This window comes from Eumetopias jubatus, unplaced genomic scaffold, assembly GCF_037043125.1.
Source record: "Eumetopias jubatus isolate StellerSeaLion01/CBP00866 unplaced genomic scaffold, mEumJub1_p1.0 scaffold_8, whole genome shotgun sequence".
NCBI lineage: Eukaryota > Metazoa > Chordata > Mammalia > Carnivora > Otariidae > Eumetopias > Eumetopias jubatus.
In genome coordinates this window covers 66,666,237-66,692,486 of record NW_028274814.1, presented here as the reverse complement: position 1 = coordinate 66,692,486, position 26,250 = coordinate 66,666,237, and positions in this window count along the sequence as shown.

The window sequence follows — 26,250 nt, the reverse complement described above, 5'->3', positions numbered from 1 at the left end:
AAGGGATGTTTTATGACTAAAATTTTTTTTTCATGTGACCCACACACATTGCTTAGAAACCTCACATGTTAATCTTGGCCAGAGCTGTATTGATGATCCCAGATCTGTCCCTACTTTACCCGTGCTTCATGATTACTTATATCCTTGAAATTATAGTAAAGTTTGATATTAGGTAAGTTTATTGTTTGATGAGTTTAATTTGACAAGTCTAATTCTTTGTGTTATCCCAGTGTGTGAATTTTGGATATCACCCATATCTTTTCTGATTCATAACCACATCATATATAAGATACATCCAAATTAATACATACAATGGGTCTTAACTCTTTTTAACAGCTGCGTAGCATTCCATTGTGTATAGGTCATAATTTACATCATCTTATTGCCCAGCCTCCTAGTGAATATTTAGAACGTTTCCATTCTTTTTGTTTTTATAAATAATGCTGCAATAAAGATCTTTGTTGACAGATCAACTTGCACAATTGGGAACAGATCAGTAGGGTAAATTCTTAGAAGTATAACTTCTGGATCAAAGGATAGGTGCATTTTCAATTTTAGCAGCTATTGCCAATTTGTTCCCTACAGAAGTTATAAATTTATACTTCCATCATCTATGTGGGATAGTGCCTATTTCTCTATACCCTTGCCTCACCTCTTCCAAAGAGGTGAAAATTTTTATATCTTTTAAGTTTGTCTGTAATTCTCCACAAAACCCCCAGTTTCAGTTCATGTGTTAATCTCCTGTTAAAATAAGCTCCCTATAGAGCAATAATAACTATCCATCTTTGGATCTTAGTAGGAAAGAAGACTCCAAGGATGGTGTTAGAAGGGAAAAGAGTACTGCTTATGGCAAATGAGGCACTGGGAAGGAAACCTACTCATTATAAATGCTTTCAAACAACTGGCAGTAGGAAGGATATAGGGAATAATCAGAGGAAGTTTTAGAAGTGGTAGAGAATCATTTCACATTTCACATTTAGAAGTGGTAGAGAATCATGTCACAAGAAGAAAGTGACATCCACATTTTTAAAAGAGACAGTGGAATGATTGAAATATTTAAATACAAAATGACTTTTGAACAGTTAGTAGAGTTGACTATAGAATGTGGTAAGAAGCCAAACAGATATTTTATAGGAAGACATAGAGAACCTAGACTAAAGATTATGTACAGGGAGAGAAAGTTTTTTTAATCTCAATCAACATCATCATCATCAGCATAATTTTCACAAGATAGTTGTTTCACCATTGCCCTGCTGTTCTCAGTCAAGGTCCTTCCAAAACAATAGGGTAATTGAGGAATCAAAAGTACTCTTCATAATGGTGTGGGAACAGTGAAGAGAAACCAAGAAAAGATGATGAAGTTTCTCAGGACTAGAAAGAGCATGGAATAGTCACCACCCTTGGGCCCAAAAAGCCAAGGAGGGGAGTAGTTAGTTATTAGAACCCAAAGAAAGTACCTCAAGCTGGAAAAGAGGGCCACCTGATAGGGATGCAGCCCAATCTGGGGAGGGAGGCAGAGAATAAATATTTCAAACTTACTTTCTTCATGCTTGCTAATCTTGTTACCACCATCACTCCACCCCCAAGGGCGGAATCCAAATGGAAACTATGTTAGACAGGATAACGGCTCTCCAAATCCACGTTCTAATCCCTGGAACCTGCGAATATTTCATTTAACATGGCAAGAGACTTTACAGATGTGATAAAGAATCCTGAGATGGGAATACCCACCTGGGTGGGCCCAGTAGAACTGTAAAGGTCCTGTGAAAGAAAGATGGAGAAGTGAAAGTGAAAGAAGTGAGACGCCTGGGTGGCTCAGTTGGTTAAGTGTCTGCCTTTGGCTCAGGTCATGATCCCGGGGTCCTGGGATTGAGCCCTGCATCAGGTTCCTTGCTCAGCAGGGAGTCTACTTCTACCTCTCCCTCTGACCCTCCCCCAATCATGCTCTCTCTCTCTCAAATTAAAAAAAAAATCTTAAAAAAAAAAAGAAAGTGAAAGAAGAATCAGAGAGAATGATTTGAAGATGTGGTGTTCCTGACTATGAAGATGGAGGAAGGGGCCATAAACAAAGGAATGCAGATGGACTTTAAAAGCTGGAAAAGGCAAAGAAACAGATTCTCCTTTAGAGCCTCCAGAAGGAATGCAGCCATGCTAACACCTTGATGTTAGCCCAGTGAAATTCATTTCAGACTTCTGATTTCCAGAAGTGTAAGATAACAAATGTGTGTTGTTTTAATTCACTAAGTTTGTGGTAATTTTTTATAGCAGCAATAGAAGACTAATACAGAAACCAAGGATAAGGAAACCTGTTGATGCAATCCATAATGATCCAATGCCATGGACACACAACAGGGTGGAAAAGCAACAGGGATTTAACCCATGGCAAATAGAAACCACACAGGACCACCCTTTTTACTCCTCACCATGCATTCTGTCCTTGGACAAAATGAGAAATTTGTTCCTCAAAACAAGAGACACATGGGGCACCTGGGTGGCTCAGTCAGTTAAGTGTCCAGCTCTTGATTTCAGCTCAGATCATAATCTCAGGGTCATGAGACTGAGCCCCATCATGGGCTCCACACTCAATGGGGAGTCTGCTTGAGATTCTCTCTCTCCCTCTCCCTCTGCCCCTCCTCCCACTCTTTCTCCTTAAAATAAATTTTAAAATCTTTTAAGAAACCCCCAAAAACCAAGAGACACAAAATTCCATCAATCATCCTATTATCATGGGATGCTGTTACTTCAGTCATACTTTCAAACTGAAACCAAAAACATGAGCAATTTCCAGAGCTCTTTATATAAGTTGTTTGGGGAAAACAAAAGAAGGAAAGTCATTAACAGAAAATGTGTTTACTAATTTCTCAACTAATATATTTAGTTATAAAGTTATGTTGATAATTATAGCTTCTTCTACCACCCATTCCATAATCTCCTTACCTCAACCATTTGGTGTTTATGCATAATAGTGAAAAAGTTTACTCCTACTTTATCCCATTGGCTCCCAGATTTATATACCACAGTTGTAGTAGAGATGGACCTGAATTGCCACAAATAGATTGTCAAAACAGACTCACATGAATCATAGACCTTACCAACACCAAACCTTGCCAATGATTTAAGTGATACATATATAGAATATAGACACAAATGTAGCATTTATTCCTAGAAGGGTACATCTTCCTAATTTCCCCTTTCTCCCACCCTGGAATGCATTTTGGTTTTGGAGTAATAGATGAACACTTAACAGTGTATTCTCAGGAGAAGTCATTTGGTAGATAGAAAGGTTTGCCATGACTAATTCTCATTACCTAGTCAGTCATGTACACCAATCCATAAATTCCAGATTTATTTACAATAAGATATCAAGACAGACAAGGTATAGCCTGTTAAAAAGGCATTTTTAGGTAATGAATTCCCTATATATTTCCACTAGCAAATGCCATTAGCAGGTTTATAAGGCAGGATGGTTAATGTCAACCATTTCCTCCCATGTCCTTGGTAGGGAGGAAATGAGTCACAGGCCTGGGTGTTAACTCTTTTCTTTTCAGAAACATTTATTAGTTACTGGCTTAAGGGATAGACTGCATACTGTAGGGTGGTGTGCCAACCTCACAAGGCATCCTCTCCTGGCAGGCAACTTCAGCAGTTCTGGGTGATGGGACACATGTTAAGACAGGTGAATATTATGGTCATGAGCACTTTGTCAATTTTTTTGCTGTAAAGTTAGTTATTGTTCTGGTTTGAGTCTTTGTGTGGATACCATACACACAAACTGGCAGAAGTAGTTTTGTCAGGGCAGGTAAGACTAGACCTGAAATGTGTATCTATCCCTATGATGACATGTTGCACCATCTCCATGATGGAAGGGATTCGGTGTAATCAATCTGCCACAGGGTTGCCTGAATTCCCAGGGAATGATGCCATATTCAGGCTCATTACTGGCCTTTACTGTTGTTAGTAGTAGTAGCCACAACCTCAATAGTTGAGGAGAAGATGACGTTGTTAAATCTATGTGTATTAGTTTGTTAGAGCTGCCATAACAAAATACCACAGATTGGGTGGCTTAAATAATAGAAATATTTTCTCACAGTTCTAGAGGCTAAATGTCTAAGATCAAGGTGTTGGCAAATTTGGTTTCTCCTGAGGGTTCTCCTTAGCTTGCAGATGGCTGCCTTCTGATTGTGTCCTCACAGGGCTTCTTTGTGTACACTCATCCCTAGTGTCTCCCTAAACTCCCCTTCGTTTTTTTTTTTTTAAGATTTATTAATTTATTTGAGAAAGAGAGTGTGCACAAGTGGTGGGAAGGACAGAGGGAAAGAATCTTCAAGCAGACTCCCTGCTGAGCATGGGCCCTCCCTTTCCCCCCTCCCCTGCTGACATGGGGTTCGATCTCATGACCCATGAGATCACAACCTGAGCTGAAACAAGAGTCAGATGCCTAGCTGACTAAGTCCCCCAGGTGCCCCTGATCTCTCCTTCTTATAAAGACACTGGTCAGATTGGATAAGGCCCACCTTTATGGATTCGTTTTAACTTAATTACCTTTTTAATGGCCCTATCTCCAAATACAGTCACATTCTGAGATTATGGGGGTTAGAGCTTCAACATATGAATTTTGGTGGAATACCATTCAGTCCATAACATTCCGCCCTTTGGATCACCCAAATTAACATCTTCTCATATGCAAAATACTATCCCAATAGCTCAAAATTCTTAACCCACTTCAGCATCACCCCCACATCCCAGATCTTATCTAAATATTATCTAAATCAAGTATAGGTGAGACTCAAGGTATGATTCATCTCGAGACAAAAATTCCTCTCTATTGTCTGAAGCTGTGAAACCAGACAAGTTATCTACTTCTGATAATGATGGGACAGGCATGGGGCAGAAATTCCCACTCCAAAAGGGAGAGGTCAGAAAGAAGAAAGGGGTCACAAGTCCCAAGCAAATCCATAAATGTAGTAGAGTAAATTCTATTAGATTTTAAGGCTCAAGAATCATCTGCCTTGGTTTGATTCTCTGTCCTCTAGTCTCACCAGGGTGGTGTCCCTGCCTTCTGGGCCCAAAGGGACAGCAGTATCACCTAGAGGCCCTGGACAGTAGCCCTGCTCCAAAGGCCCTATCTATAAATACAGTAATATACTGAGGTACTGGGTTTGGGCTTCAACATTTGAGTTTTTCAGGGAGGGGCACAATTCAATCAATAACACCATGCATAGCTTCTTGTCCTACCATCAAGAACACGTGTACATGGGACCATTAAGCAAACACTGGGGTGACTGGGGAAAGAGAGTTACTCATATCCAGAGTATGGGCCAAGATTACTGAACTCTTCCTCCAGAATGGATTCCCTCCAGTAGCACTTACATGGGACAATAATATCTTCCAATTCTATGCCCATTCTGAGAAATCCATCCCACACCTTTCTCTTTGTCCGCTTGTTGTCAGTCTTCCAATCCTCATGTTTTCAAGTCTTTATGTAACTAATCACCCATTAGCCATGAATTAGTGTAGATATAGATCTCAGGTTACCTCTCTTTTATGAAGTGCACAACCAAATATATGATCCAGATTTCTGTCCCAGGGAGGGTTTCTCAACTACTCTCAGAATTACCCTTAAGTGGGACTATTGTGCAGTGGCCTTCCATTTTTGGCTAATGTCAGCATATCATGAGTCTCATCCACAAATCAGGCCTGCATTTTTTCCTATTCTGCTTTCTGGGCATAGAATACTCCATATAAAACCTTAAATGTGAGATGAAAAAAAGGCAGCAAAATAGTATATGTAGTTACCAAGCAGCTCTGACTCACCCTCTTGTGCAGTTTAATTGTACTTCTTGAATCTACTTGGGCCTAGTCTTATATATAACATTGCCATTATAAAATGCTGCAGCAATAATAAAGTGTACCCATGTAATGCTTTGATTTGATCATCATATAATACTTAATTTGTGACTGGCAGTTTGGGTAAGCTAAATACTTGGATGTTCCACATTTAAGGAGTCGGTCTCTACCAGGTCCTAGGAGCAAGTGAAGAGCTACTTTTCAAATGAAGCATAGTTGTCAGAAGAAAAAGGTGTGGCCATCTTCCAAAACTCTAGGGGTCTTTAATATGACTCTTCTATTAAGGCTTCCTGGAGGCTGAATGCAGCATCTCTGCCTCCCAAAAATACTTCCAGTATCATTGGGACTGCTGTCACCTGCACAAGTAACATGGAAGCTTGCACTATACCTTAGACTTGCTACAATAACTTTCAACTCTGGGCTTTACTCAAAATAGAAGGCTTATGGGTTACCTGGTACATGAGAAAGAGCAATATATCAGAGAGAATGTAGGTTGTCAGTTTAAAGAGGTCCTCCAAGCATGACACCTCTTTCTCCCTGGGGTGCAATATCACATGCAGCAATTTCTTTCATTTCAGAGGGTAACCCCAACATATCCTCAAGCCACTGGACCCCTAAAAATCCACCAAAGAGGCAGGTCTTGAACTGTGTGGGGCTTATCTACCATTCTCTGGCAAGACCGTGTCCATGGGGTGCCTGGGTAGCTCAGTCAATTAAGTGTCAGCCTTCGGCTCAGGTCATGAACCCAGGGTCCTGGGATTAAGCCCCAGGTCAGGCTCCCTGCTCAGCAGGAGCCTGCTTTTCCCTCTCTTCCCCACTTGTGCTCTCTGTCACTATCTGTCTCTCTCACACAAATAAATAAAAAAATAAAATCTTAAAAAAAAAAAAAGACTGTGTCCATAAAGTTCACTCTTCTAGGAAAGAGCAAGATAGAGAAGAATAAAAACTATGTATGGAGGGGCGCCTGGGTGGCTCAGTCGTTAAGCGTCTGCCTTTGGCTCAGGTCATGATCCCAGGGTCCTGGGATCGAGCCCCACATCGGGCTCCCTGCTCAGCAGGAAGCCTGCTTCTCCCTCTCCCACTCCCTCTGCTTGTGTTCCCTCTCTCGCTCTCTCTCTCTCTCTCTGTCAAATAAATAAATAAATAAAATCTTAAAAAAATAAAATAAATTTAAAAAAAAACTATGTATGGAGGGGACATCTGGGTGGTCAGTCAGTTAAGCATCTGACTTTTGGTTTCTGCTCAGGTCGACATCCCAGGGTCATCAGATTGAGCCCCACATCAGGCTTACATTCAGCAGGGAGTTTGCTTGAGATTCTCTCTCTCCCTCTCCCACTCACAAGCTGTCTCTCTCAAAATAAATAAATAAAACATATATGGAGGAGAAAAAGAGAGACATAGTCCGGAAGTAAGATGGAATGTTTATTCCTATCCCTGACACATGAAGACAAGTTGCTTTTGATTATCTTTGCTAAAAGGAATTGGAAAGAGAGAGAGGAGGATTATGTACTAGGTCATTAGTTCATACCAATTTCCAGAGGCTATGTTGATTTGCTCCATAAATATACCACACCCAGGATCACAGCTGTAAGTGGCAATACTCTCTGATTAAATTTCCAGTAAAATTAAATAGTCATTTTCTAAAACAGATGTGGATTTTGCACCAGCAAAGAATTAAGTGGGGTTGTGGTAGAAATCACCACTTTGCATCTTTGAAGTGTTATGTTGGTAATACAAATCTTTAGATTTTTCTCAAGGAAGCAGAATAACTTTTAGAACATTATCTTAGTAGGCTTCTACTTGAACCTTCTTAATGTAATGGCGCTCATTCTATCAATCAAAGAACGGTTACTAAATATTCCTTTTCCATCATACATTCTGAGAGTAGGGAATGGCTCCATCATGGCATTAGACCCACTGTGAAACTGACTCTGGTCAAAATTCTCACCTGGCCTCATAAGGTCCAGCTCTGGCTAGTGGACTTGGTGGATTTTGTTTGTTTGCTTTTGTTTTGTTCTTCTTTATCTTATTTTGCTTATTTTGTGTCTCTGAGGATTAGCTTCAGTTCAAAACCAATATCACCAGTTACTGTATCAGTCAAGTTCTGGTAGGAAACACTGCATATTTAAATAGAAACACTATACGGAGTTTAAGAAAAATACAGGTCAATTGATTTTTAACAAGAATGCTAAGACAATTTGATGGGGGAAGAATAGTGTTTTCAGCAAATAGTCCTGTGACAATTCGATCTACATGTGAAAGAATCATGTTTGGACTCCTTCCTCCCTCAGCACTCCATTTCCTTCATATGAAATTTGACTGAAAATGGATCAAAGACCTTTGGTCTTTGTAAGAGCTAAAACTCTTAGAAGTAAACTTAAGCATAAATCTTCCTGACCTTGAGTTAGGCAATGGATTTTTAGATGTGATACTAAAAGTACAAGCAATAAAAGAAATTTTGCCTTCATAAAAATTAAAAATTTTGTGCTTTGGGAGCTCCCCTCAACTTGCTAGATGGGGTGCTGCCCAGTTGATGAATCCCTTAATAAAACCAATTAGATCTCCCTCCACCAAATTTTTTTTCCTTCAAAAGGCTTATAAAGAAAGTGAAAAGACAACCCACAGAATGTGAGAAAACACTTGCAAATCATATCCAGGGACTAATATTCAGAACATATAAAAAAACTCTTACAACTAGGGACACCTGGGTGGCTCAGATGGTTAGGCATCTGCCTTCGGCTCAGGTCATGATCCCAGGGACCTGGGATTGAGCCCTGCATTGGGTTCCCTGCTCAGTGAAGAGCCTGCTTCTCCCTCTCACTCTGCCATTCCCTCCACCTGTGCTCTCTGGCTCTGTCTATCTCTCTGTCAAATGAATAAATAAAATCTTAAAAAAAAAACAACTCTTACAACTCAATAATAAAAAAATAAATAGCTCATTTAAAAATGGACAAAGAATCTGAATACACATTTCTCCAAAGAAATATATAAAGGGCAAATATGCATATGAATATCATTGATGATGAATGTCATTAACCATCAGGGGAATGTAAATCACAAACACAATAAGATATCACTTCATGCTCATTGTGATGGCTATAATAAAAAAGATAGATGAGTGTGAAAGATGCAAACAAATGGGAACTCTGATACATTGCTGTTGAGAATATAAAATGTGCATCTGCTTTGGATAGTAGCCTGGCAGTTCCTCAAAAGGTTAAACAAAGTTACCACAGGACCCAACAATTTCATTGCTAGGATATATAATTTCATTCCTATAGATATATACCTAAAAGAAATGGAAGACAAATGGAAACATCCCCACAAAAACCTGTACCAAATGTTCATAGCAGTCTTATTCATTATAACCAAAAAGTGGAAACAATCCAATGTGTACACATATACTCACTGGCAAAGTCCTAACTCTTGATGTTCACTTACCCTTTATTTGGCAGTGGTGAAGTTTCCCTTGCACATTCATTTATCCACCTAAGACATCCAAGTTCCTCACCATCAAATTAGAATGACTATAAACATCCACAGCTGTTGAACAGTGGATTGCCCTCAGATTATGTGTTTGTTTCGGCTGGATGGGATGGGGGCTGGATGGGATAGGGGACTTCCCCTATCCTTCGTGGTCTTCATGATGGTGGGCCCTCTTCTCATCTTTCCTTCTCCCAGCATTCCATTTCCTTTCACTTCTCCATGCAATCAACCTGCTCTTCTGTCTCCTCCTTATTCCCATCTATAATTCCATCTAGTCTGTATGAAGTAAAGAACCGGTTTTAAGGGGCACCTGAGTGGCTCAGTCATTAAGCGTCTGCCTTCGGCTCAGGTCATGATCCTTGGGTCCTGGGATCGAGCCCTGCATCAGGCTCCCTGCTTGGCGGGAAGCCTGCTTCTCCCTCTCCCACTACCCCTGCTTGTTTTCCTGCTTTCACTATCTCTGCCAAATAAATAAATAAAATATTTAAAACAAACAAACACACAAACAAAAAAGAACTGGTTTTAAGAATTAAATGGCTTTGCACATATGCATCTTAATCTTTTCAACTCTTAATTAAGTTAGCAAATTTTTGGATTCCTCTTTCTATGACACTGTGACCTGAAGATGAGGTAAAGGTAGCTTTTAAGATATCATTAAGAGAGCAGGGTGGTACACACTGAAAATGAATAAATTAATATTATGATTTTAACCATGCTACATCATAATAACAGAAACACCTTTCCTAAGACCCTTGTAGTCATCACTCCTTAGGGCCCAGATATGTTGGAGAAACAGGAAACCCTTCTGACTTAAAGAATTTTCAGAATCAGTAAATATTTATTGAGGATTCTTGCTGTACCATGTACCATGCCAAGTGCTAGGGAAAATTGGTTAAACACAAAACTCACACAGTTCCTGCTTTTGAAGAGCATTTTTTAAAAAAGATTTTATTTATTTGAGACAGAGAGATTGAGAGACAGAGAGCATGAGAGGGAGGAGGGTCAGAGGGAAAAGCAGACTCCCTGCTGAGCAGGGAGCCCAATGCAGGACTCAATCCCAGGACTCCAGGATCATGACCTGAGCCAAAGGCAGTCGGAGTCACCTAGATACCCCTTGAGGAGCATATTTTTATTAACTTCATCGGATGGGGTAAGTGTGGGTACCATATCTAGCCTTTTGCTGAGGAAACTTTTCCATATATTGGAGAAATGACCCTTCTATTTCAATACCGTCTCCAACTCCCTTTTAATTCAAGGCCTTCTTCGTTACAATCCATATCCCAGAATCAAAACTTAGACTCAAGAGTAGACAAAGCACAGTACAGGCCTAGATATAAAATGGGAGGCCTATCAAAGATACCAATTTAATCATATTTCATATCTCAGATGGGAGGAAAAGGGTTTCTCTCATTAAGACATTCCTTTGGAGATTAATGAGGAAGGAATGTGGGATATGCAAGACGATATTCTCAATTCTAACAGCTCTTTACCTAGAAGAGTAACCTAGAAGAGACCCAAAGTGTTAATCATCATGATGGTCTCTAGCTAGAGCAGCAAAAAAAAAAAAAAAGAAGAAAAAAATTTTAATGTTCTTCTATCCCAATATATTTATAATCTTGCAGGAAAAAAACTTCTTATACAAGAGACAAAATCTCCAAACCAGAGGACATAGAAAAAGAAAAAGATACATGTTTGAATACATAAAAATTAAAACAGCACAGTAAAACACACAATATTTAAAATGTTAAAAACACTTCTGTTATAAATATATGTATATGTGTATATAGATAGAGGGAGGGAGGAAGAGAGAGCTCTTATAAGTAATAAGAAAAAGTACAACAATTTAATAGAAAAATTGGTGGAGGATGTGAACCTACTATTAACAGAAAAATAAATATTAATGGTATATAAACAAATAAGATGCTCAACTGCATTCATAATTAAGCAAATGCAAATTAAAACAGTAAAATACCATTTTAACTTAGATGGACAAATTCATAGTGCTAGAGAATTTATTGGAAAATAGACATACTTAATGGAACTATAAATCTTTGAAGCTTCTTTGGTGGGCAAATATTGGATAAATATATCAAAATTGAAAGCACAGGGGCGCCTGGGTGGCTCAGTCGTTAAGCATCTGCCTTCGGCTCAGGTCATGATCCCCGGGTCCTGGGATCGAGCCCTGCATCGGGCTCCCTGCTTGGTGGGAAGCTTGCTTCTCCCTCTCCCATTCCCCCTGCTTGTGTTCCCTCTCTCACTGTCTCTCTGCCAAATAAATAAAATTTTTCAAAAAAAAATTGAAAGCACAATACTCTTTGTATCAGCTATGACCCATTTCTACCTTTCTGCTCAGCTCTGTCTCACAGGGCCTGATTCCTGCAAACTACAGCCCCCAGGCTCCTTTGCCTACTAGTTTCCAGAAAGGTTTAGTCAGAGGGAAGTACCAGTAGGAGATAGAAGAGCCAAAGAATAGAAGAAGCTAGTATATTTATTTTCCCTTTCTGGTTCCAGGGCATTCTTAACAGTGGCTTCAACTGACTCATGTATGACCCAGCTCCCACAAGGCAGGACAATCCTTCCCTCTATGGTCCCAGCTCCCACAAAGTGCTTCCAGCTCCAGCCTCTGGTCATACTACCACCTCTTTGTCTCTCCAGCCCCTAGTGGCTTTATGCTGTTATTGATCTTTGAGTGGCCTATTTGCCCCTTTAGGCTCCCTTCTACCTCTCTGAAACTGGCTCCCCATATGAATTCCCTCTATTAAAAGTAACCTGGAGTGGGATTTTAAAATTTTATTTGTTTTTGTTCTTTGTTTTTAAAATGTACTCTAACTGTTAGAGGACCAGGGACTTGGCTGGGATAGAGACCTGAGGGTGCTGCCCTACTCCTGGAGAGAAGACATGCAAGCAAACCAAGGGCAGATGACACAATCTGAGGATCACCTAGGGTGCACAGGTAGGGGGTGGGAGGAGACTGTTCCCTCTATGTGCAGTGTAGCCATAAGAGGTAGCATTGCCTCTCCAGGGACAAAGGAGCCAGTGGGCACCATTTCACTCCCCTGTCTCAGCATCAGCACAGAAACACCTGAGGGTGGTTAACTCGGACAATGGCTGTTTAGCCTGCTTTGCTCCAAATTCCAAGCCCCTATGCTCTGGTGAGACTGCCTTTCTGGGTCAAACCTGCATCGGTCCCAGCCCAGTGAAAATTTCACACAGAAGCCCAGTGTGGGTGCCCACCAGCCCAGGTTCCTAAAGTTTGGAGTCAGTAGGCTTGGCTGTGATAGAGCCCAAAGTGCACCACACTACTTCAGGCAGGCAACCAACCTGAAGATGGACAGTGTGAAAACAGCAATCTGAAAAATGCTTAGGATGCACAAGGGGAAATTACTTGCTCTTTGGGAGTGCTTGCCCAAGAGCATCATGCATGGGCTCCCATCTATGGAGACAAAGGACCTGGCTGGTACCATTTCTCTCCCCCACCCTCATCATAAACCAACTTCAGTAAACAGCACAGGGCCAAAACTGGTGGTGTAACCTGCTTATACCAGGTCCCCACCACCACCCCGCACTCCACTGGTACTGCTTTTCTCCAGCAATTGTGCCTTAGAACCAGTGCAGCAGACCTCTTAAACAGAAGACGAGCACACACCACCCCCCACACTATGTCTACTGACCACAGAGTTCTGCAAAGCTTCAGTTCTAGTGAAAATAGCATTAGGTCTCATTTAACAAATAGACCAGAGCACATTTAGTTAAAAATTGCCACCTCTGGACAAGGTCCAAACACTCCTCACTACAGGCAAGGAGACCCTCTGCAGATGACTGACCTGATGGATAGAGCAGTCAAAACATAGTAGCAGAGTGCACATAGCACACACCAGAGACAGTTCCTAAAGCACCAGGCCCTGGACATTAATCAACTACTTCTTCATAAAGCCATTACTCTCAGGAACAGGAAACATAACAGGATTTTCTAACACAGAGAAGAAGACACAGACCTAGACAAAATGCCAAGACAGAGGAATTTATCCCAAAAGAAAGAACAAGAAAAGGTCACAGCCAGTGATCTAATCAAAACAGATATTAGGAATATGCCTGATGGAGAATTTAAAGCATAGTCACATGGATACTCGCTGGCCTCGAGAAAAGCATGGAAGACATCAGGAAGACCCTTACCATAGAAATTAAAGAACTAAAAAACAATCAGGCAGAAATGAAAAATTCAATAACTGAGATTCAGAACTGTCTGGATGTAATAATCACAAGGATGGAAGAAGCAGAGGAATGAATAAGTAATATAGACGATAGAATAACGAAAAATACTGAAGCTGAACAAAAGAGAGAAAGAAAAACTATGGATCACGGGAATAGACTTAGGGAACTCAGTGACTCCATCAAACATAATAACATTTGTATCATTGGATCCCAGAAGAAGAAAAGAGAAAAGGGGGCAGAAGGTTTATTTGAGGAAATAGAGCTGAAAACTTCTCTAATCTGGGGAAGGAAACAGACATCCAAATCCAGGAGGCACAGAGAACTCCATTCAAAACCAACAAAAGCAGGCCAACACCAAGACATATTGTGGCTAAATTTGCAAAATACACTGCTAAAGAAAAAAAATCCTAAAAGCATCAAGACAAAGGAAGTCCTAACTTACAAGGGAAGATCCATAAGGTTAGCTGCAGATCTCCCCACAGAAACTTGACAAGCTAGATGGGAGTGGCATGATATATTCACTGTGCTTAATGGGAAAAATATGCAGCCAAGAATACTCTATCCAGCAAGGCTGTCATTCAGAATAGGAGATAAAGAGTTTCCCAGACAAAGAAAAACCAAAGAAGTTCATGACCACGAAACCAGCCCTGTAAGAAATATTAAGAGACTCTCTGAGTGGGAAGGAAAAACCAAAAGCTACAAAGACTAAAAAGGAACAGAGACAATCTCCAGAAACAATGACAAAACAAGTAATAAAATGGCACTAAAGAAATATCAATAATTACTCTGAATGCAAATGGACTAAATGCTCCAATCAAAAGACAGTGTATCAGAATGGATTAAAAAAATAAGACCCATCTATATGCTGCCTAGAACACATTCATTTTTAGACCTAAAGATATGTGCAGATTGAAAGTAAGGGATTGGAGAAACATTTATCATGCTAATGGACATCAAAAGAAAGCCAAAGTAGCAATACTTATATCAGACAAACTAGATTTTAAACCAAAGACTGTAACAAGAGATGAAGAAGGGCTCTATATTGAAATAAAGGGGTCTCTCTAACAAGAAGATTTAACAATTGTAAATGTTTATGCACCCAACTTGGGAGCACCCAAATATATAAAACAGTTAAAAACAAACATAAAGGAACTCATTGATATTAATACAATAATAGTAGGGGACTTTTAACACCCTACTTACAGCAATGAACAGATCATCGAAGCAGAAAATCAATAAGCAAATAATGGCTTTGAGTGACACACTGGACCAGATGGACTTAAAAGATATATTCAGAACATTTTATACTAAAGCAACAAAATACACCTTCTTTTTGAGTGCACATGGGACATTCTTCAGAGTAGATCACATACTAGGTCACAATTCAGGCCTCAACAAATACAAAAAGACTGAGATCATACCATGCATAGTTTCTGGCCACAACACTATGAAACTTGAAGTCAATCACAAGAAAAAATTTGGAAAGACAACAAATACATGGAGGTTAAAGAATGTGCTACTAAAGGGATGCCTGAGTGGCTCAGTCAGTTAAGCATCTGTCTTTGGCTCAGGTCGTGATCTCCAGGTCCTAGGATTGAGCCCTGCAGGGAGCCTGTTTTTCCCTCTCCCTTTGCCCCTCTCCCCTGCTTTTACTCAATTTCTCTCTCTCTCTCAGATAAATAAATAAAATCTTAAAAAAAAAAAGAACGTGCTACTAAAGAATGAATATATCCACCAGAAAATTAAAGAAGAATAAAAAAAAAAACCACACATGAAAATGAAAATGTGATGGTCCAAAACTTTTGGGATGCAGCAAAAGTGGTCATAACAGGGAACTATATAGCAATACAGGCCTAACCTCAAGAGGCTAGAACAATTTCAAATAAACAACCTAATCTTACACTTAAAGAAGCTAGAACAAGAACAACAAATGATGCCTAAAGCCAGCAGAAGGGGAGAAATAATAAAGACTAGAGCAGAAATAAATGATATAGAAACAAAAAAGAACAGATCAACAAAACCAGAAGTTGGTTCTTTGAAAAACTTAATAATATTGACGAACCCCTAGCTGGACTTACAAAAAGAAAAGAGAAAGGACCCAAATAAGTAAAATCACAAATGACAGAGGAACCATAATAACCAACACCACAGAAATACAAACAATTATAAAAGAAGAGTATGAAAAATTATATGCCGACAAATTGGGCAATCTGGAAGAAACAAATAAATTCCTGGAAACATATAAAGTACCAAAACTGAAACAGGAAGAAATAGAAAACTTGAGCAGACTGAGAATCAGCAAAGAGATTGAATCAATAATCAAAAATCTCCCAACAAACAAAAGTCCAGGGCCAGATGGCTTCTCAGGGGAATTCTACCAGACATTTAAAGAAGAGTTAATACCCATTCTTCTCAAACTGTTCCAAAAAATAGAAATGAAAGGAAAACTTCCAAACTCATTCTACCAGGTCAGCATTCCCCTGATTCCAAAAAACCAGACAAAGCCTCCACTAAAAAAGAGAACTACAGGCCAATATCCCTGAGGAACATGGATGCAAAAAATCTCAGCAAGATACTAGCAAACTGAATCCAACAGTACATAAAAAGAATCACTTGCCACGATCAAATGGGATTTATTCCTTGGTCACTATTGACCAATATTCAATATTGGTCAATATTCGCAAATCAATCAACATAATACACCACATTAATAAGAAGGAGGATAAGAACCATACGATCCTTTCAATAAAGGCAGAAAAAGCATCTGAAAAGTACAACACACATTCATGATAAAAACTCTCAACAAAGAAGGGTTAGAGGAAACATACCTCAACACCCTAAAGGCCATATATGAAAACCACACAGCTAATATCATCCTCAATGAGGAAAAAGTGAGAGCTTTTCCTATATGGTCAGGAACAATACAGGATGTCCTCTATTTAACATAGTACTGGAAATCCTAGCCTCAACAATCAAACAACAAAAAGAAATAAAAGGCATCCAAATTGGCAAGGAAGAAGCCAAACTTTTCATATTTGCAGATGACATGATATTCTATATAGAAAACCCAAAAAATTGCTAGAACTCATACACAAATTGAGTAAAGTCATGGGATAGGAAATCAGTGTACAGAAATCTGTTGCATTTCTATATACCAATAATGAAGCAGCAGAAAGAGAAATCAAGGAATCAGTCCCATTTACAACGGTACCTAAAACCATAAGATACCTAGGAATAAACCTAACCAAAGAGGTAAAAGATCTGTACTCTGAAAACTAAATTGAAGAGGACATAAAGAAATGGAGAAACATTCTATGCTCATGGATTGGAAGAACAAAAATTGTTAAAATGTCTAACTACCCAAATCCATCTACACATTTAATACAATCCCTATCAAAAGAACACGAGCATTTTTCTCAGAGCTCAAACAGTCCTAAAATTTGTATGAAACCACAAAAGACCCGAAGTAGCCAAAGCAATCTTGAAAAAGAAAGGCAAAGTTGGAGGCATCACAATTCCAGATTTCAAGTTATATTACGAAGCTGTAGTGATCAAGACAGTATGATACTGGCAAAAAAGTAAGCACACAGATCAACAGAACAGAATAGAAAACCCAGAAGTGAACTCATAACTATATGGTCAACTAATCTTTGACAAAGCAGGAAAGAATATCCATGAAAAAAAAAACAAACAAACCAGTCTCTTCAACAAACGATATTGGGAAAACTGGACCACAATATGCAGAAGAATGAAACTGGCCCTCTTTCTTACACGATACACAAAAAGAAATTCAAAATGGATGAAAGACCTAAATATGAGACAGGAAACCATCAAAATCCTAGGTGAGAATATTACAGGCAGTAACCTTTTTGACGTTGGCAGTAGCAACTTCTTACTAGATATGTCTCCTGAGGCAAGGGAAACAAAAGCAAAAATAAACTATTGGGAGTACATCAAGATAAAAAGCTTCTGCACAGCAAAGGAAACAATCAACAAATCTATAGGCAACCTTTGGAATGGGAGAAGATATTTACAAATGACATATCTGATAAAGGGTTAGTATCCAAAATCTATAAAGAGCTTATCAAACTCCATACCAAAAAAACAAATAATCCAGTTAAAAAATGGGCATAGGACATGAATAGACATTTTTTCTAAGAGGACATCCAGATGGCTAAAAGACACATGAAAAGATGCTCAACATCACTCATCATCAGGGAAATGCAAATCAAAACTACAATGAGATTCACCTCACACCAGTCAGAATAGCTAAAATTAACAACACAAGAAACAAGAGGTGCTAGCGAGGAGAGATAAGGGTTCCTTTCGCACTGTTGGTGGGACTGGAAACTGGTGCAGTCACTCTAGCAACAGTATGGAGGTTCCTCAAAAAGTTAAAAATAAAACTACCCTATGATCCAGCAATTGCACTACTAGGTATTTACCCAAAGGATACAAAAATACTAATTCAAAAGAAAACATGCACCCCAATGTTTATAACAGCAGCATCAACAATAGCCACATTATGTAAAGAGTCCAAGTGTCCATGGACTGATGAACTGGTATAGAAGATGTATAAATACAATGGAATATTACTCAGCCATTAGAAAGAATGAAATCTTGCAATTTGCAATGACGTGGATGGAGCTAGAGAGTATTGTCCTAAGCGAAATAAGTCAGTCAGAGAAAGACAAATACCACATGATTTCACTCATATGTAGAATTTAAGAAACAAAACAGATGAACAGGTGGAAAAAAAAAAAGCAGCAAACCAGAAAATAGACTTTTAACTATAGAGAACAAACTGAGGGTTGCTGGAGAGGAGGTGGGTGGGGGGATGAGTTAAATGGGTGTTGGGGATTATGGAGGGACTCCTTACATACACTTGTATGTAAGTGATGAATCACTAAATTGTACACTTGAAACTAAGAGTACACTGTATGTTAAGAAAAACATAAATAAAAACTTGACAATGATAAATATCTATCTATAACTGCTTTCATTGTACAAGAGTTGAGTAGCTGCAACAGAAACAAAATGGTCCAGAAAGCCTAAAACACTTACTATCTGGCCTTCACAGAAAAATTTTGCTGAGCCCTGAATCAAATTATAGCTCAGCTGTAAGATGGGCATGATAATAACTGCCTTATATTAATACGAGAGTTTAATGGAATAATGTGTCTAGACAGCAACTGGCCAGTCAGATATTGTCAGTTTTATAGAATTCACAATTACAGTTGACTCTTGAAAAATGCGTGGGTTAGGAGCACTGCCCCACACCCGCACAGTCAAAAATCCACATATAACTTTTTTTTTAAGATTTTATTCATTTATTTGAGAGAGAGAGAATGAGAGAGAGAGAGAGCACATGAGAGGGGGGAGGATGAGAGGGAGAAGCAGATTCCCTGCTGAGCAGGGAGCCCAATGCAGGACTCGATCCTGGGACTCCAGGATCATGACCTGAGCTGAAGGCAGTCACTTAACCAACTGAGCCACCCAGGTGCCCCAAAAATCCACATATAACTTTTGAGTCCCCAAAAACTTAACTACTAACAGCCTACTCTTGACCAGAAACCTTACCAATAACATAAGTCAATAAACACATATTTTGTATGTTATATGTATTATATACTGTATTCTTACAATAAAGTAAGCTAGAGAAAAGAAAATGTTTAAAAAATCATAAGAAAGAAAATACATTTATAGCACTGTACTATATTTGTTTAAAAAAATCCATGTGTAAGTGAACCCACACAGTTCAAACTTGTGTTATTCAAGGATCAACTGTAATGTTCTTTCACATCAAGATGGGGAGGGAGTCTCTGGGCTTCAGCGTGTGATAAACACTAAAGTGCAGATGTTCTCATATAAGTAGTTGTGAAAGATACAAAGCTACTGGGGACACACAGAGGCCCCACTGGGAGGGTCTGCCATATCCAGAGCTACATTTGAGGGCTGGTTCACGGGAAGGCACAGAAAACATGAATCAGCAGTTTTCCACAGCAACTCATCAAGAGTTTTCTCTTTTCCCCATTTATTTGGATGGGATACTTATTGCTCCATAGATGCTCCTTAGGAGGGTCCTACAAATTATGGGAAGAGAGCCTTGCCTGGAAATCATGTCAAAATCATCTCTGTAGCTATTTTAGTTATGTATTGCTAGATAATAAACTATTCCAAACTACTCATGGTTCTGTAGTCTAAACTCCAGGCAGGATTTGACTACATGGTTCTTCTGCTCCGTGTGGCAACAGCCATGGTCACTCATTATTAGCCTGATTTCAGCTATGGGCTCGGCTAGGCTGGAAGGCCCAAGAAAATGTCACTCACATTTCTAGTGCCTCAGTGCTTCTCCACACGGCCTTTCTTTCTCCATGTGGTCTCCCCCCCTTCAGTGGTCTTGCCTGAACTTCTTTACACTGAAGGGGTTCAGGGCAGGCCCCCAAAAGGCGCCACTTTGGCACATGGACTATTTTGCGCTGAAGGCAGTAGAGACGCTGTGGGCTCAAGATAAACTTTTGTCCCTCCCTTAACTACACAGAAGAACCTAAATTGGGGGTCTTTCCTAGAATAAGGGTATTGCCAGAGATAAATATTATCTGAGTGACCCACCTGTATAGCAGGGCAAACATCTAATTACCAAGCATCTGCTCTTCTTATTGCCCTGTGAACTGCATTCCTTCCCTTTGAAGTCCCAGACCCCTACTCCCTTCTACTTAGTTCAGGATGACATATAAAACTCATTTTGCCTGTCTTTGGAAATTCCATGTCTGTGTGGATTCCCTGTATCAAGGAAATTAAATCTGATTTTCTCCTGGCAATCTGTCTCATGTCAATTTGATTCACAGTTCAGCTAGAGAGACCTTGAAGGGGACAGGAAATTCTTCCTCTTCAACAACATCATGGAATCTAGCTTCTTGAAACAAAAATGGAAATTTCCAGAGTCCTGAAAAGCTAAGCCTAGAACTGGCACAGCATCACTTTGTTGGAAGGAAAAATTTTTCTCTACCAACTTAGGTCTATTCACTGGGAGCCTGGAAATTAATTGACAATAGACAGATTAACAGGGAAAAAAAAAAACAAGTTTTATTCACATGCATGGAGGAATGTCCAAAAGAAGAGACTCACTGAACAGTTAGGGATAAACGTTTATATATTAACAGGAGAGTGAGGCGGGGGGTGTAGATACAGGACTTCTATGAGAAAGAAATAGGAGAGCAAATGGAAGATATTACAACCGGTAATGTTTCTTTATGCAATTTCTCATTCTGGAAGTCTCTGTATTAAGTCAGACAAGGGAAACTCAGAGAAGGCTTCTTTTTGCATCTGCTGTGTATCTCAAATATCTTCATTTTAAAACAATCTTTATACCATCTTGGTGGATTGTGAGTTCCTTCAACTTCCACCTCATTCTACTAGTCAAGGCAAGTTACATGTCAGACCAGATGCACAAAAAGGAAATAATCTCAACTTCTTTTTTTTTTTTTTAAGTAGGCTCCACACACAGCGTGAAGCCCAACACAGGGCTTGAACTCATGACCCTGATATTAAGATTTGGACATTTAACTGAGCCACCCAGGCACCCCAATAATCTCCACCTCTTAATGGCTGGAGCAGCATGTGCATGGAGAAAAGAAAGAATTAATGTTTGTCATCTTTAAGGACTATCTGCCATAGGAGCTGAAGCTAAAGGACTTGAAAGGACAGTCCTGTCTAGGCTTTCCTAACTGTGGCTCCAGGGACCATTTTCTGCATTAGATAGAAAAAGGAAGCTCCCAGGAAAGTAAAATGGCTGTTTCCTGAGTCCCTCAAGTGCCACCCAACCATCACCCCACCAGCTACTCCAGATATATCATAAAGAAGCCTAGATGCTCAAAAATCCCAAATCAGAAGCCTCACCTCTGGCTCTTGTTAATGAATCAGGTTATTACTGAATGCAGACTGTTACAATGATGAAGGCAGGATGAAACAGAACTGGAGAAGATCCAAGAATACTGGGCAGAGATTCATCAGAAAAATCTTTTTGAAAGTATAATGGGTATATGCCATATTATTTAAGCTGTATTTTTCACTTCTACTATAGAAAACTTGAGAAATAAACAAGTGAGGATACACTGAATTGTTTAGAAGCAAGTAGTTTGTGAGACAGGTAAAATTCTTAAGATGTATTCATGAACATTGTATTCATGAACATTGAATATACATGGGGTATATGAAGCAACAAAAACTGTGATGCATTAAATACATACAAGAAAAACAAGAGCTCAGTGTTTATGAAGTCCTAGCTGGGCAGTCAGCGATCCCTCTTGCTCAAATATAGACCACAACAGTTAAAACCAGAAATAGACAAGACCACTTAACTCATGCTTGAACTAAAACCCATTGTTCTTATTTCTTAACACACTTTCTTGAAGGATTGATAAAGATGTTTTACAGTGACCAGAACATTCCAACCGCCAGGCCAGAAAAGCCCTGATAGCAAAGAGAATGCCTAGAAGACCACACCCCACCCTTCCCTTCCCTGCCCATGATCACATGCTGAACACACACCAACCCCCATCCATAATCATATGGTCCCTGCCTGCTCTCTTGCGCGCACTACCCCACTCCTGCAACCTTTCCTTATAGAGCTTTAGGTGTCCATCTTGCAGACAGAGAGGTCAGCTGGTAAGCATAGAGCTTGCCACCTCCCCAGGCTGCCACCACCTGAAATAAATTTCTCCCTTTCTCTTTTCCAAACCCTGTTCTCTTAAGTTATTGGCTTCTCTTGCAAAGAGTTTATCTGAGTATGTTGGCAAACCCAGCTGGGAGCTTCACTTTCAATTTGTCCAACCCCTCAGGATTCCCTGGAATGGAGCAGTAGGCTGTGGCAGTGTGCCAGGGTATGTGGGTTTGTTTCCTAAGTTAGCAGCTCTAATAGATTGGTAACAGAGCCATCCCCATGCAGATAAACAGTATTGTTGTTCAACAGGCTAACTGGCAAGTTACAGCTGTGGCCAGGTATACTTAACCACTGGGTGTCTCTGATATGGAAAGTGTATGTTGCTGCTATGAACACTGGGGTGCATATGGCCCTTCTTTTCACGACATCTGTGTCTTTGGGGTAAATACCCAGTAGTGCAATTGCTGGGTCATAGGGTAGCTCTATTTTTAATTTTTTGAGGCACCTCCACACTGTTTTCCAAAGTGGCTGTACCAACTTGCATTCCTACCAACAATGTAACATGGTTCCCCTTTCTCCACAACCTCTCCAACATTTGTTGTTTCTTGCCTTGTCAATTTTTGCCATTCTAACTGGTGTAAGGTGGTATCTCAATGTGGTTTTGATTTGAATTTCCTTGATGGCTAATGATGATAAACATTTTTTCATGTGTCTGTTAGCCATTTGTATGTCTTCTTTGGAGAAGTGTCTGTTCATGTCTTCTCCCCATTTTTTGACTTGATTATTTGTTTTTTGGGTGTTGAGTTTGAGAAGTTCTTTATAGATCTTGGAAATCAGCGCTTTGTCTGTAGTGTCATTGCAAATATCTTCTCCCATTCTGGGGGTTGCCTCTTTGTTTTGTTGACTGTTTCCTTTGCTATGCAGAAGCTTTTTATCTTGATGAAGTCCCAAAAGTTCATTTTTGCTTTTCTTCACTAGCCTTTGGAGATGTATCTTGAAAGAAGTTGCTGTGGCCAATGTCAAAGAGGTTACTGCCTATGTTCTCCTCTAGGATTTTGATGGATTCCTGTCTCACATTGGGGTCTTTCATCCATTTTGAGTTTATCTTTGTGTATGGTGTTAGAGAATGGTCGAGTTTCATTCTTCTGTATATAGCCATCCAATTTTCCCAGCACCATTTATTGAAGAGACTGTCTTTTTTCCATTGCATATTTTTTCCTGCTTTGTCAAAGATTATTTGACCATAGAGTTAAGGGTCCATATCTGGGCTCTCTATTCTGTTCCATTGGTCTATATGTCTGTTTTTGTGCCAGTACCATGCTGTCTTGGTGATCACTGCTTTGCAATATAGCTTGAAATCAGGCAACATGATGCCCCCAGCTTTGTTTTTCTTTTTCAACATTTCCTTGGCAATTCGGGGTCTTTTCTGATTCCATACAAATTTTAGGATTGTTTGTTCCAGCACTTTGAAAAATATCTTTGGAATTTTGATTGGGATGGCACTGAAGGTATAGATTGCTCTGGGTAGCACAGACATTTTAACAATGTTTATTCTTCCAGTCCATGAGCATGGAATGTTTTTCCATCTTTCTGTGTCTTCTTCAATTTCTTTCATGAGTGTTCTGTAGTTCCTAGAGTGTAGATCCTTTACCTCTTTGGTTAGGTTAATTCTGAGGTATCTTATGGTTTTTGGTGCTATTGTAAATGGAATCAATTCTCTAATTTCTCTTTCTACAGTTGCATTGTTAGTGTATAAGAAAGCAAATGATTTCTGTGCATTGATTTTGTATCCTGCCACATTACTGAATTGCTGTATAAGTTCTAGTAATTTGGGGGTGGAGTCTTTTGGGTTTTCCACATAAAGTATCATGTTATCTGCAAAGAGAGAGAGTTTGACTTCTTCTTTGCCAATTTGAATACCTTTTATTTCTTTTTGTTGTCTGATTGCTGCTGCTAGGACTTCTAGTACTATGTTGAACAACAGTGGTGACAGTGGGCATCCTTGATGTGTTCCTGATCTTAAGGGAAAGGCTCTCATCTTTTCTCCATTGAGGATGATATTTGCTGTGGGTTTTTCATAGATGGATTTTATGAACTTTTATGAACTATCCCTATACTCTGAAGAGTTTTAATCAGGAAAGGATACTGTATTTTGTCAAATGCTTTTTCTGCATCATTTGAGAGGACCATATGGTTCTTCTCTCTCCTCTTATTAATGTGTTCTATCACACTGATTGATTTGCAAATGTTGAACCACACTTGCATCCCAGGGATAAATCCCACTTGGTCGTGGTAGATGATCCTTTTAATGTATTGCTGGATCCTATTAGCTAGGATTTTGTTGAGAATTTTGGAATCCATATTCATCAAGGATATTGGTCTGAAATTCTCCTTTTTGATGGGATCTTTGCCTGGTTTGGGAATTAGGGTAATGCTGGCCTCACAGAATGAGTACGGATGCTTTCCTTCTGTTTCTATTTTTTGAAACAGCTTCAGGAGAATAGGTATTATTTCTTCTTTGAATGTTTGGTAGAATTCCCCAAAGAATCCATCAGGCCCTGGACTCTTGTTTTTTGGGAGGTTTTTGATCACTGCTTCAATCTCGTTACTGGTTATTGGCCTACTCAGGTTGTCAATTTCTTCCTGTTTCAGTCTTGGCAGTTTATAGGTTTCCAGGAAGGCATCCATTTCTTCCAGGTTGCTTAATTTATTGGCATGTAGTTGTTGATAATAACTTCTAATAATTGTCTCTATTTCCTTGGTGTTAGTTGTGATCTCTCCCCTTCATTCATAATTTTACTAATTTGGGTCCTTTCTCTTTTCTTTTGGATAAGTCTGGCCAGTGGTTTATCAATCTTATTAATTCTTTCAAAGAACTAGCTTCTAGTTTTGTTGATCTGATCTTCTGTGTTTCTGGTTTCTAATTCATTGATCTCTGCTCTAATCTTAATTATTTCTCTTCTAATGAGTGGCTTAGCCATCGTTTGTTGCTTTTTCTCTAGTTCTTTAAGGTGTAAAGTTAGTAGGTGAATTCGGGATTTTTCTATTTTTTTGAGTGAGGCTTGGATGGCTATGTATTTCCCCCTTAGGACCGCCTTTGCAATATCCCATAGGTTTTGGACCGATGTGTTTTCATTCTCATTGGTTTCCATGAATTGTTTAAGTTCTTCTTTGATTTCCTGGTTGACCCAAACATTCTTGAGCACAGTGGTCTTTAGCTTCCAAGTGTTTGAATTTCTTCCAAATTTTTTGTGATTGAGTTCCAGTTTTAAAGCATTATGGTCTGAGAATATGCAGAGAATAATCTCAGTCTTTTGGTATTGGTTGAGACCTGATTTGCAACCCAGTATGTGGTCTATTCCGGAGAAAGTTCTGTGTACTCTCAAGAAGAATGAGTATTCTGTTGTTTTAGGGTGGAATGCTCTGTATTATCTATGAGGTCCATCTGGTCCAGTATGTCATTCAAAGCTCTTGTTTCTTTGTTGATTTTCTGCTTAGATGATCTGTCTATTGCTGAGAGTGGAGTATTGAGGTCTCCTACAATTAACATATTGTTATCAATATAACTCTTAATTTTGGTTAACAGTTGGCTTATGTAAATGGCTGCTCCTGTGTTGGGGGCATAGATATTTATAATTTTAAGATCTTCTTGTTGGATAGACCCTTCTGTGTCTTTAAGTACGGTTTTTAGCTTAAAATCTAATTTGTCTGATATAAGAATTGCTACCCCAGCTTTCTTTTGAGGTCCGCTGGCATGGAAGATGGATCTCCATCCCTTCACTTTCAGTCTGGATGTATCTTTAGGTTCAAAATGAGTCTCTTGTAGACAGCATATGGATGGGTCCTGTCTTTTTATCCAATCTGCAACCCTGTGCCATTTTATGGGAGCATTTAGGCTATTCACTTTGAGAATGACTACTGAAAGATATGAATTTATCATCATGTTGCCTGTGAATTTATCATCATGACGTTGTTTCTATATATTGTCTCTCTAAATTTCCATTCTATATCATTCTTGGGGTCTTTTTCCTTTTATAGAACCC